We start from the raw sequence: 9,970 nt of genomic DNA, 5'->3' as shown, positions 1-9,970 counted from the left end.
GTCTGCCCAACCGGGGTTCCTGCCAGGTCTGGCCTTCCCTGCCCACCTGTCCCTTGCACCTGAGCCCCTTTAGGGAAAAACAGGGCCACAGGGGACAGGTCTGTCCTCAAGCCCTCCTCTCCACTGTTCCCCACTGAACCCACAGCATCCCTCTGCTCTTGAACCACTCCAGTGTGCTGCCACTGGGGAACGCCCTCATCTCCCAGCCACATCACCTGCAATCTCCTGTGAAGCGTCTCACTGAGCTCTGAGCCTGGAGAAGCCATGAGAAGCTCCTGGCAGGAAATGTGGCCTTTGAAGGCTCTGAAGCACGCACATCAGGGCCTCCATACCCTGCAGGTGGAGAAGGCCCAGAAGCCGATGGCTGGTGTGGATTCTGTGAGGTCTGACTGCAGACACACCGTCTTGGCACTCCATCAAGACTCCTGCCATTGCAACAAGTGGCAGGCGGTCACTCGAGACAAGTTCATTCCACAGCCGCCTATGTTGGGGCCCAGCTGCCATCTTCTCACAGCCAGGAGCTGCTGGCCAGGATTTCAGGGACATCTGTCACTTTCGTCACCCGCAAGCCTCTTCCCTTCACCTTTTCCTTGGCAATAGTCTCCTGAACCAGTGTCCACCTCGCCGCCCAGGGAACTGCCATCTTCCGCTCCAGTCAAGCTCCAAGACCAGAACACAGGACTTAATCCTAGCCCCTCGGGGCCTAGGGGCCCTATGTCAACCCTGACTGGTTCAGTGTTGGCACACGATCTCAGTTGGTTCAATCAGAAAGAAACCTGGGATTCTAAACATTTCTTTACTTCACCCTGGGATTTTTGGTGGATTTGCTGGGGAGAGAAGACCCACTTGCTTTTGTTCCTTGAGGACTTGCCTTTAGGTCATCAAGAAGCTGAGGCTCCCATCAACAAATGAATGGACAGAGAAGCTCTGGTATATTCACACAATGGACTACTATGATGCATTGAAAAACAGGGAACTCATGAAATAGTATACAAAATGGATGGTCCTGGAGGACATTATGCTGAGTGAAGTATCTCAGTCACAAAAGGACAAATATTGCATAGTGACAGTGTCGTAAAACAGGACTGACATTGGGGTTGAGGGGACACTGAGAAAGATGGGATAAATAATGTATACTGCGTTGAAACAAATGAGGGAGAGAATTGTTTAAAAGGGATTTTTAATTAGATATTATTGTCATGACAGGAAGTCCAGAATGAAGGCTGCATAGTGGAGTGGACTTGGGGGGGAGAAATCAAAGAATTTTTCTTTTACTTTTCAAAGAGAATAGTGAATTGAGGGGGAGGGGGCGGGCAGGGAGAAAAGTGCAACAATGCATGAATGGAAACCCTAAGTCTTTGTAAACTTTCATTAAAATTAATTAAAAAGAAAAAGAAGAAACAGAGGCTCTGGCCCATGCAGAGAGCAGCAGCAACCCAAGTACTGATGGCATTCCCGGAGCGCCTGAGTGCAGCTGTGCCTGAAGCCGACTCCACTTTTGGACTTGACAATCATGTAAGTCCATGAAAGTCCTTGTAACTTAGACTGGTTCAGGCTAGGGCCTCTTTCTGTCCTCTGTAAGTGCCAGAGTCCCCGCTAGGAAACCAGGAGAATTCTGGGATCTAGGGTACAGGCTTCAGAGCCAACCAGTTGGTGAAGGGTGGTGCTGTGGTGTTTGAGGGCCCTCTTCCATGTGATTTCTAGGTTGAGGCATGGAGGTGAATGGGCCTTAGAAGGACCAGGGGGGCAGCTCTGGTGGCCTAGTGGCAAGAAGCTGTGCTGCAATCTCGAAGGCAGGCAGTTCGAGTCCACCAGATGCTCGGCTGAAGAAGGGGGGGCAATCCCCTCCTGTGCCAGTTGGATCCAACTCGACGGTACACAAGGACGAAAAAACAAGAAAACAAACAGAAGGGACAGTGGGTTCACTGTCTATCTCCCCCAGGAGCCCAGAGTCCTGGCTGAGTCAGCGCCATGGTCAAGGGCCAATGTCGACTTCCACACTCTGTCGTCCCCCCACTGCTGTAGTGTTGGAACTCACTCGTAGCTGACCCTCTAGCAGTTTTCAAATTTTCAAAGCTGTGAATTGCACAGGAGGAGGGGAGGTTGCCCATTTTTCTCCCAAAGAGTAGTTAGTGGATTTGAACCACCTGCCTTTGCATTGGTAGCCCAGCTCCTTTGTCATTAGGCCACCAGAGCTCTTTCCCTTCTCCAGTCTGCAGGGACCTCTGGTCCTCTCACTTCCCAGGGGCTCACGGGCCTCCAGCCTTCACACCCAACCTCAGGACCAGACACAGCGTCACTGAGGCAGGGGGCAACTCTGAGAGGCTCTGGGAAAGGAGTGAGGCTGGAAAGCCAAGATCCCAGCTTCCAGCAGTGCAAATTCCCCACTTGTTCTCGGCATCAAGCTGGCTCCGGGGGAGGAGAGGACGTGGGACCCACGGTGTCTGACAAGCTGACATCTGTCTCCCGTAGGGTCCCTCGGCCTTTTCTATGCAAGGGCCCCAAGAGGCTCCCAAAGAGACTTGTCTCCAGTTGCTTTAACCTGAATTTGCCCACAGCACACCTGTGAGCCTGTGCAGGGCACCTGTGCTCAGAAGAGGCCGACCCCACACCAGGAGGCCCTCCTCACCAGGGCACAGGGAACGTCTGCTGAGCCACATGGTCACTGGGCCTTTTGGGAACCGGCTCTGCAACTTCATCATCCTTGCCTCTAAGGGGCACTCTGGCTGCACTTTCTCCAAAGGCAAAGTTATTTGTTCTTTTGGCAGCTGATGAGATGTTTACTAGTCTTCTCCAACATCACAGTTCAAAGGCCTCAATTCGTCTGTCATCCTTAGTCACTGTCCAGCTCTCAAATGCACAGCAAGTGATTGAAAAGAGCATGGCCTAAATCGGGCACACCTTAGTCTTCAAACTGACTTCATTGCTCCTCAGTAATTTGGAGAGGTCCCTGACTACAGATTTTCTCAGCTCAATACTTTGAAAGGTGGAGGGTCAATGAAAGAGAAGGCTCTCAGTAAGATGGATTGATACAGTGACGGGAAATAGGCTCAGGTGTGACGGAGATGATAAGGATGGCACAGGACAGGACTGGGTCCAGACCTGTTGTTCATAATGTCGTGATGAGCTGTTACCTGACAACAAGGGAAGGTGGAGTCGTGAGGGAAGTGGAGTTGCACGGAGTGGGGACTAATGGGGCACCAGGAGGGACAGAGAAAAGTGACTGCAAAGGACTGAGGGACCTGAGAGGGGAACTGAGGGGACACTGAAGAGGGGTTAGGGGGACACTGAGGGGGACTAATGGGACGCAGAGCCCGAGCAGGACCTGTGCAGGACTAAACTGAGGGTGGCCTGTGGGGGGCGGAGAGGAGGGACAACTGTGGGTGAGACTGAGGGAGTGCTGATGGGGGTGCATGAGAGCAGGAGGGATTGGGACATAGGAGGCTTAATGGGGGACGAGGAGGCCAATGGAAAGACTGGGGGAGACAGAAGGGAGGCTCTGGTGGGGCTGAGCGGGTGTGGGGTTGGAGGAGGCGTTGGGGAGGTCTGAGGGGGCACTGACAGGACTTTAGGGGCTCAGGGGATGGGCTTTACGCTGAACCTGAGGAAGCTTCGTGGGAGGGAGGGGTTACGTTTGTACAAAGGGAGGCCCTGCAGGGAAGTGGCTCAGGAAGGTCCATCAGCTGCTGCTCTGCTGTGTGTGGGACACAGGACAGTGGAAAGGGAGAGGCAGCGCGGCTGCAGAGGGGTGTGTGTGTGTGTGTGTGTGTGTGCACAGAGGCCAATCAATGAGCAATGTCAACAATGAGAAAACCACTGTGAAATGAAATCTGATTTTTTTCCCCCTCCTCAGTGGCTGGCATGTTTCAGGCCTTGTCCCAGGTGCCAGGGCACACAGGTCATCTTTGGACCTGTTTCATGGGATGGACAGGCCAGAAATGGTAAGTGGCTGACTGGCCACTGACAGACGAGTGGGCAGGAGCAGTGAGCACCATGGAGCATGTTGGGAACGGTTTACGTGTGCAGAGAAAAAAACCTGTCAACATCTTGGAAACATGTGTCACGGTGATAAAAACGAGCGAAGTCTAAGAAACTGCTGACAATCAGAGTGTTCAAGAGACTAAGCGTGGTATGGAACCCGGTCTGGCAAAAGGACATTAAAGAAAGCTTGTGAAACCCAAACATAGCAGAGCGAGTCCACGGTAACACACCGGTGTTGGTGCCCTGCTATCCCTAGGTGCCCTCAAGTACGTCTCAAGTGACCCTAAGAACGACGGATCGGAACTTTGCTCTATCTCATGCTGTCTTCACCGTCTCTGACAGACTTGAGCCGGCTGCTGTATTCACCGTGTCAATCCTCCTCGTCGAGGGTCTTCCACTCTTCTACTGGCCCTCCCCTCTCCAGGCCTGGTGTCCCTCTCCAAGAACAGTCCCTCCCAACAACATGACAGAGCCCCCATCCTTCCCTGGAGGAGCATGCTGGCCCCACTTCTCTCCTTAGTTGAGACAAAGGAACTTTAGGTGAAAAACAGGACACACTGAGTGAGGAGCATGTGGAAACTGCCGCAGTTGCGAGTTTTAGGAAATAGAGTAATAGTCCAGGGACAACTGAGGAGGCTCTAACTCAGGAGAGGACAGAGGCGGGTAAGGGACGGCAGGTGGCCTCTCAGAGAGAACGCCAGCAGAGGAGGTGTGTTTGGGGAAAATGGGTATCAGGTTGACACCTGGGGGGGGGGCTCAGGGGTCAGAGGAGTAGCTGGCAGGACCATCAGAGGGTCTTCTTATCAGCAGGGGTCTTCCCTGTAGAGCCTATGCTGGAGGGGTGAACCAGGAGACGTGGGGTGGCTCTAGTGTAGGGAGATCCTGACAGGAGAATAGATAAGATTTCAAAGACTGGTGTGGAGAAAACACATGAGAGCGGCAGCCCGCTCCGCCCTAAGCAGCCTGTGATTGTCTCGGCCTCCACCCAGGAAGGAGGCCCTCATTCGTCAGAAGCCAGCCCGTCACCGGACGTGGCCCACTCAAGCCTGGAGGGACCCCACACGGGATAGTTCTCCCTCCCCCCACCTCTTGGTGATCAAGTTCAAGGGAAACAGTGTGGCTACAATGAAAACCAGCCTTGGATGAGGGTGATGACCGCAGAGCCCAAGGCCAAGCCCGCTGTGGTGAGCCAATTCTGACCCCCAGCCGCCCGGCTGGACAGAGAACTGTCTTGGAGGGTTTCTGAGGCTGTAAATCTTTCTGTCTCATCTTTCTCCCACAGAGCAGCTGGTGAGTTTGCACCACTGACCAATGCTTTAACCCACAGCATCCTGACAGCTGAGCAGAGGGGTGGGAATACAGTCAGCTGGATCGACACCATGCACCTACCACCCTCCCAGCCTCCACATCCCCAGGCATTAGATACACTCGACTTCTTAACGGATTAAAACAAGTGGAGTTGGGTCGTTTTCCATTTCATGTAACACAAGCCTTGTAACAGATCCAGAGTGTGCTGGACGCTGGGGACGGATGGGCAGGATGGTGGGGAAAGTGCTTCTGAGCAAAGGTCGTTTATATCTGAATGGCAAGATGTCAACTTGGTGAAGAACTGGGAATTCTGGCAAGGATTTAACAAGCATAAAGGCCCTGAGGTACACGTGAGCTTGGTATGTTTCAGAAAGAAAGCCTGCTCCTGGGATTGGGAAGAGGCAGGAGCAGTGGAGGGTGAGGGTCTCCTCTTGGTGGTGCGACCCTGTGCACGGTGGCTTCGTTTGAGTTGCTATCACAACTCTTTCCTCACTAGAACACCAGAGCTACATAACAAGTGTCATTAAATGTGGAGAATAATTGATAATGTATATCTTTTCAATCTTTATGCACAACAGATCATGTGTGAGGCTGGGGGCTCTATGAAGAGGAATGTGGCATCAGGATTGGAGAAAAACTCATCAACAACCTGCTTTATGCAGAAACTGAGGAAGACTAGAGGTTATTTGCTGCAGAGGGTCAAGGACTGCCGCCTTAAATACAGACTGAAGTTCAACATCAAGGAAACAAAGATTCTCACCATAGACGGTGAAGAGATTGAGATTGTAAACAACTTCAGTTTGCTTGGTTCCACAATCTACACTCTTGGAACCAGCAGCCAGAAAATCAAAAGATGAATTGAATTTGGAAAAATCTGCTGTCAGGGACCTGGCCAGAGAGTACTGAAGAGAAACAATGCATTCTGGAGAATAAGGTGCGCCTGATCCAGGCCATGGTCTTCACAATTACTTGCTATGCATCAGAAAACTGGACAATGACTAAGGATGATAGGAGGAGAATTCATACCTTTGAGTTGTGGTGCTGGAGAAGAGACTTGAATATACCATGGGCTGCCAGGAGAACAGATTCGTCCTGGAGAGGGTGAAGACAGGCTGCTCTTTGGAGGCAAGGATTCTGAAGCTCTGTCTGATGTGCTTTGGGCATGTTGCAAGGAGGAACCAGTCCTTGGAGAGGGACGTCATGCTTGGGAGGGTGGAGGGACAGTGCAGGAGAGGAAGACCCTTGATGAGATGGATTGCTTCAGTGACTGACGTAATGGGGGTGGGAGTGTCAGAGACAATCAGCTTGGCTCAGGACAGAGCAGGGTTCAGAGCTGTGTGCATAGGATCGCTATGAGTCGCAAGCAACTCAACGGCATACAACAACAACGATTAAAGGATTTGCACATAACTTGCTCCCAATCACAAACTCTGTTGTCAAGGTGGAGTAAGAATCTACTCACAGGTGACATTCCACTTGATTTTCTGAGGCTGTAAATCACGCAGAGGAGGAGATGCCTATCTGCAGAGCTGTGGGCGGATTCCAACTGTCAGAGGCCTTTGGGTTAGCAGACTTCCTACAGACCATGCCCCTAGCGCGTACTACGCAACAGGGTTGCTGTTTGCTGTGGAGTTGGAACCAACCTACAGCTGACCCTCCAGCGTGTTTCCAGAGGCTGTAAATTAAATGGGAGAAGACTGCTCATCTTTCTCCTGTGGAGCAGACGGTGGATTTGAACGACTGTGCAGCTTCTTATCACCAGAGCTCTCTAATACACAATGGCGGGGGAAACCCCAAGTCCACCAACGATAGCTTAGGGAGCAAGACAGCTAGAATAAATAAGAACTTGAGAAGGAACAAGGAGCAGAGTATCCCAATATCCAAGGGCAAAGCCCCAGGAAGATGTCCAAGAAGTCCCCAAAGAGTCAACTGCAGGAGATACAAGGACTGGGAAGGCTGCTGGGTGGGACCATGGTGTCCAGGTGGGCTGAAGGTGCAGAGGCCCTGGAGTGGAGGCTGCCAGGACCAGCTGGGGAGCAGAGTCCGTAGGGCTAACGGACCACACAAACTTCCACTGCCACAGCCCCGAGACCAGAGAAACCAAGGCTTGGTGAGACCTATGGCTTGGGCTGACCTGCAGCTTGTCCTGACCCGCAGGTTGGCCTGACCCACAACTCATCCTGACCCATGGCTTGTCCTGATCTGCAGCTTGTCCTGACCCATGGCTTGTCCTGATCCACGATTTGGTCTGACCTGCAGGTTGTTCTGACCCACGGCTTGTCCTGACCTGCAGGTTGGCCTGACCAGCGCCTTGGGATGATCCAAGCCACAGTAATTAACTTTTTAAAAATTTCATTTTATTATAGTTCAAACCAGCATGCTGGTTCATTTCAGCTCCCTCACGGCCAAGCCTGGGGCAGGACGGCTTCAGTTCCTCTGCCATCTATTTGTCTGTGACGGTCAGGGTATAAGGTATCTGCTGCACCGAACCTTAAACTTCACATTATCCTTCTTTTTCTTGGTCTTGACAGATTTGGCATCCTTTCGCCGGGTCGTGAGCGGAAAGTCTTCGATCTCTTCAATTTTGTGAGGCATGGTGGAGAGCGTGGGGGGCTGCAGGCGCGTGCCCGTACAGCTAGGAGCCAAAAGCGAGGATGGAAGAGAGTAATTTCCAACTGTCTCATACACACGTGAAAGCTGGACAGTAAATACAGAAGACCGGAGAATGAACGCGTTTGAGTTATAATTATGGTGGAGAACGCTGCAAACCACGGACTGATTGACAGAAGACACAACTGCCTTAGAGGAAGTAAGATCAAAACATTCCTTAGAAGAGACTTCACCTCATACATTTGGGATATGTTCTCAGGAAGTGTCAGCTTACGGAGAACTCTGCCATCATGTGGGGTCACTGACCCTCAGCTAGCTGCACTGATGCAGCACTGACAGTGGCCACAAGAGCGGGCTCAAACAGCGACAACGTGAGGCTGAGCTGGGACTGACTTGATGGCACGCCACAGCATTTGTCTACCCTCCCCTGGAGAGAGGCAGCTTGAAAAAGGCAGGGCTGGGCCTGGGCTGTGGCGTATGCGCCTTACTGGCAGAGAAGGCCTCAAGTGACCACATCTCTTTGGGAGACCACACCCTCACCACTTCTGCATCACATTCCCCATCACCGAAGCTTGGGAGTCAGAGCACCGACCAGGAAACGCCACAGGAGACAGAGTGTTTACTGGGTTTATTGAAAATCTCAAACAAAATCTTTCAGATGGGCTCTCCTCCTCGGCTCTGAAGCTCCTGGATTGTCCTGAGCACTTGAACGCTTCCCTTCAGCCGGCTCTGCCCAGAGCTGGGACCACCTTTTGTCCTTACGCTGCTGCTTGAGCACGTTTCCTCTGTGGTCGCTCGTGGGTCCCCACGCTTGTCTCTAACATGAAATGTCTCCACCAACTTTTCTCAACGTTTGGCCCAGAGACTGCTGTGCCAGCATCGCTGGGGGACCGTAAGCGTGCAGCTTCAGGGCCACCCCCTCTTCTGAGTGCCCAGGACATGCGGCGTCCACTAGTCCTTCAGAGTCGGCACTCTGCACAGTGCAAGGCAAGGTCTAAACGCTTCTCTTTCATTCACGCTCAGCCGCTTTCGGGGGTCCAGGAGAGAGGCCAGAGTCCGAGGCACTAAGCTGACATTGACCTAGCAGAGGTCCTCGTCCAGTCTGCAGGTCTCGCCGAGTGCCCTCTCCTCTTTGACCATCTCACCCCTGGCCTGCCCCCACGCACTCCTCATTCTCCTCTCACTGTTAGAACTGGCCATCCTCTCGGTCAGCTCCCATCCCACCCACCCTGCTTGGGACTGCTCCGACCCCCACCCACAACCCCCCTCCCAGGGCTGCAGGACAGCTCCGGCCCAGCGACGCTCCACCGGTTTCGGAGATCTTAGTGGTAGATCACTGCCAACCTTCCTGCTGCGCAGCCACCAGCTTCGGGTTAGAGCTACAGGCTCGGCCACCAGAGCTCCTTTGTTTCATGATAAAGGTGTTACCTCCTGCATGTACGTATCGTAACTCGAGGGCAAGTTACACACACAATGGGCGACCAAGCTTTCTCAGGAAGCTGGCAAAGCAGGGTGCCCGGCAGAGGAGGACGCCATCACTCCATGGATGTGGCTGTCCTGACAGGCTCCTGGGTGGGACTCTGTGGGGCAGACAGGGTGAAGGGGAGGAGAGGGACCCTCTCTCTAAGAAAGATAGCGTTTCAAGGGAGCAAAAGGGAATCTTGACTCCTTCTCATGGTTTGTTTTGTTTTAAATTCAGTCTTGTATAAGAAGGTTGCACGGCTTCTCCTCACCGTAGATTCTGACAGACCGTGAGGAAACGGACCGAGGAGAGCAGGCACTGGGAGCGGGGACCGTACCAAGGAGGGCTTGTGTCTCCTGTGAACCCTCCTGCCTGAGCTGACGACTGTACAGTGACCACAGAAACTAGAAAGTCGTCCTGTGGGTGTTTAATAAAGGAGCAGCAGACCACGACAACTCAGGGTTAGTTCCGACAAGAGATGCTGTAGTTTTCCCTCCCTGTTTCATTATTAGCACTTCTCCCCATGCTGACTCCTCTGAGCGGCCCCTGGAGTTGGTTCTGGAGGCCCCAGTGAGGCATCCCAGCCCAGGTTCTTCCCCTCTGTGCTCC

The 9,970-nt window shown here is 52.8% G+C and overlaps 1 pseudogene; it reads right to left on the bottom strand.

The window, feature by feature from the left end:
* Nucleotides 1–7,674: 7,674 nt before the first annotated feature.
* On the bottom strand, nucleotides 7,675–7,884 carry LOC102846286 (annotated as a pseudogene).
* Between the last annotated feature and the right edge of the window lie 2,086 nt (nucleotides 7,885–9,970).

The sequence above is a fragment of the Elephantulus edwardii genome, unplaced genomic scaffold, assembly GCF_000299155.1.
Source record: "Elephantulus edwardii isolate Elephantulus edwardi_28Jun2011 unplaced genomic scaffold, EleEdw1.0 scaffold00127, whole genome shotgun sequence".
Lineage (NCBI taxonomy): Eukaryota > Metazoa > Chordata > Mammalia > Macroscelidea > Macroscelididae > Elephantulus > Elephantulus edwardii.
The sequence above is the reverse complement of the archived record's forward strand: the minus strand, read 5'-3'. Positions and strand labels throughout refer to the sequence as shown.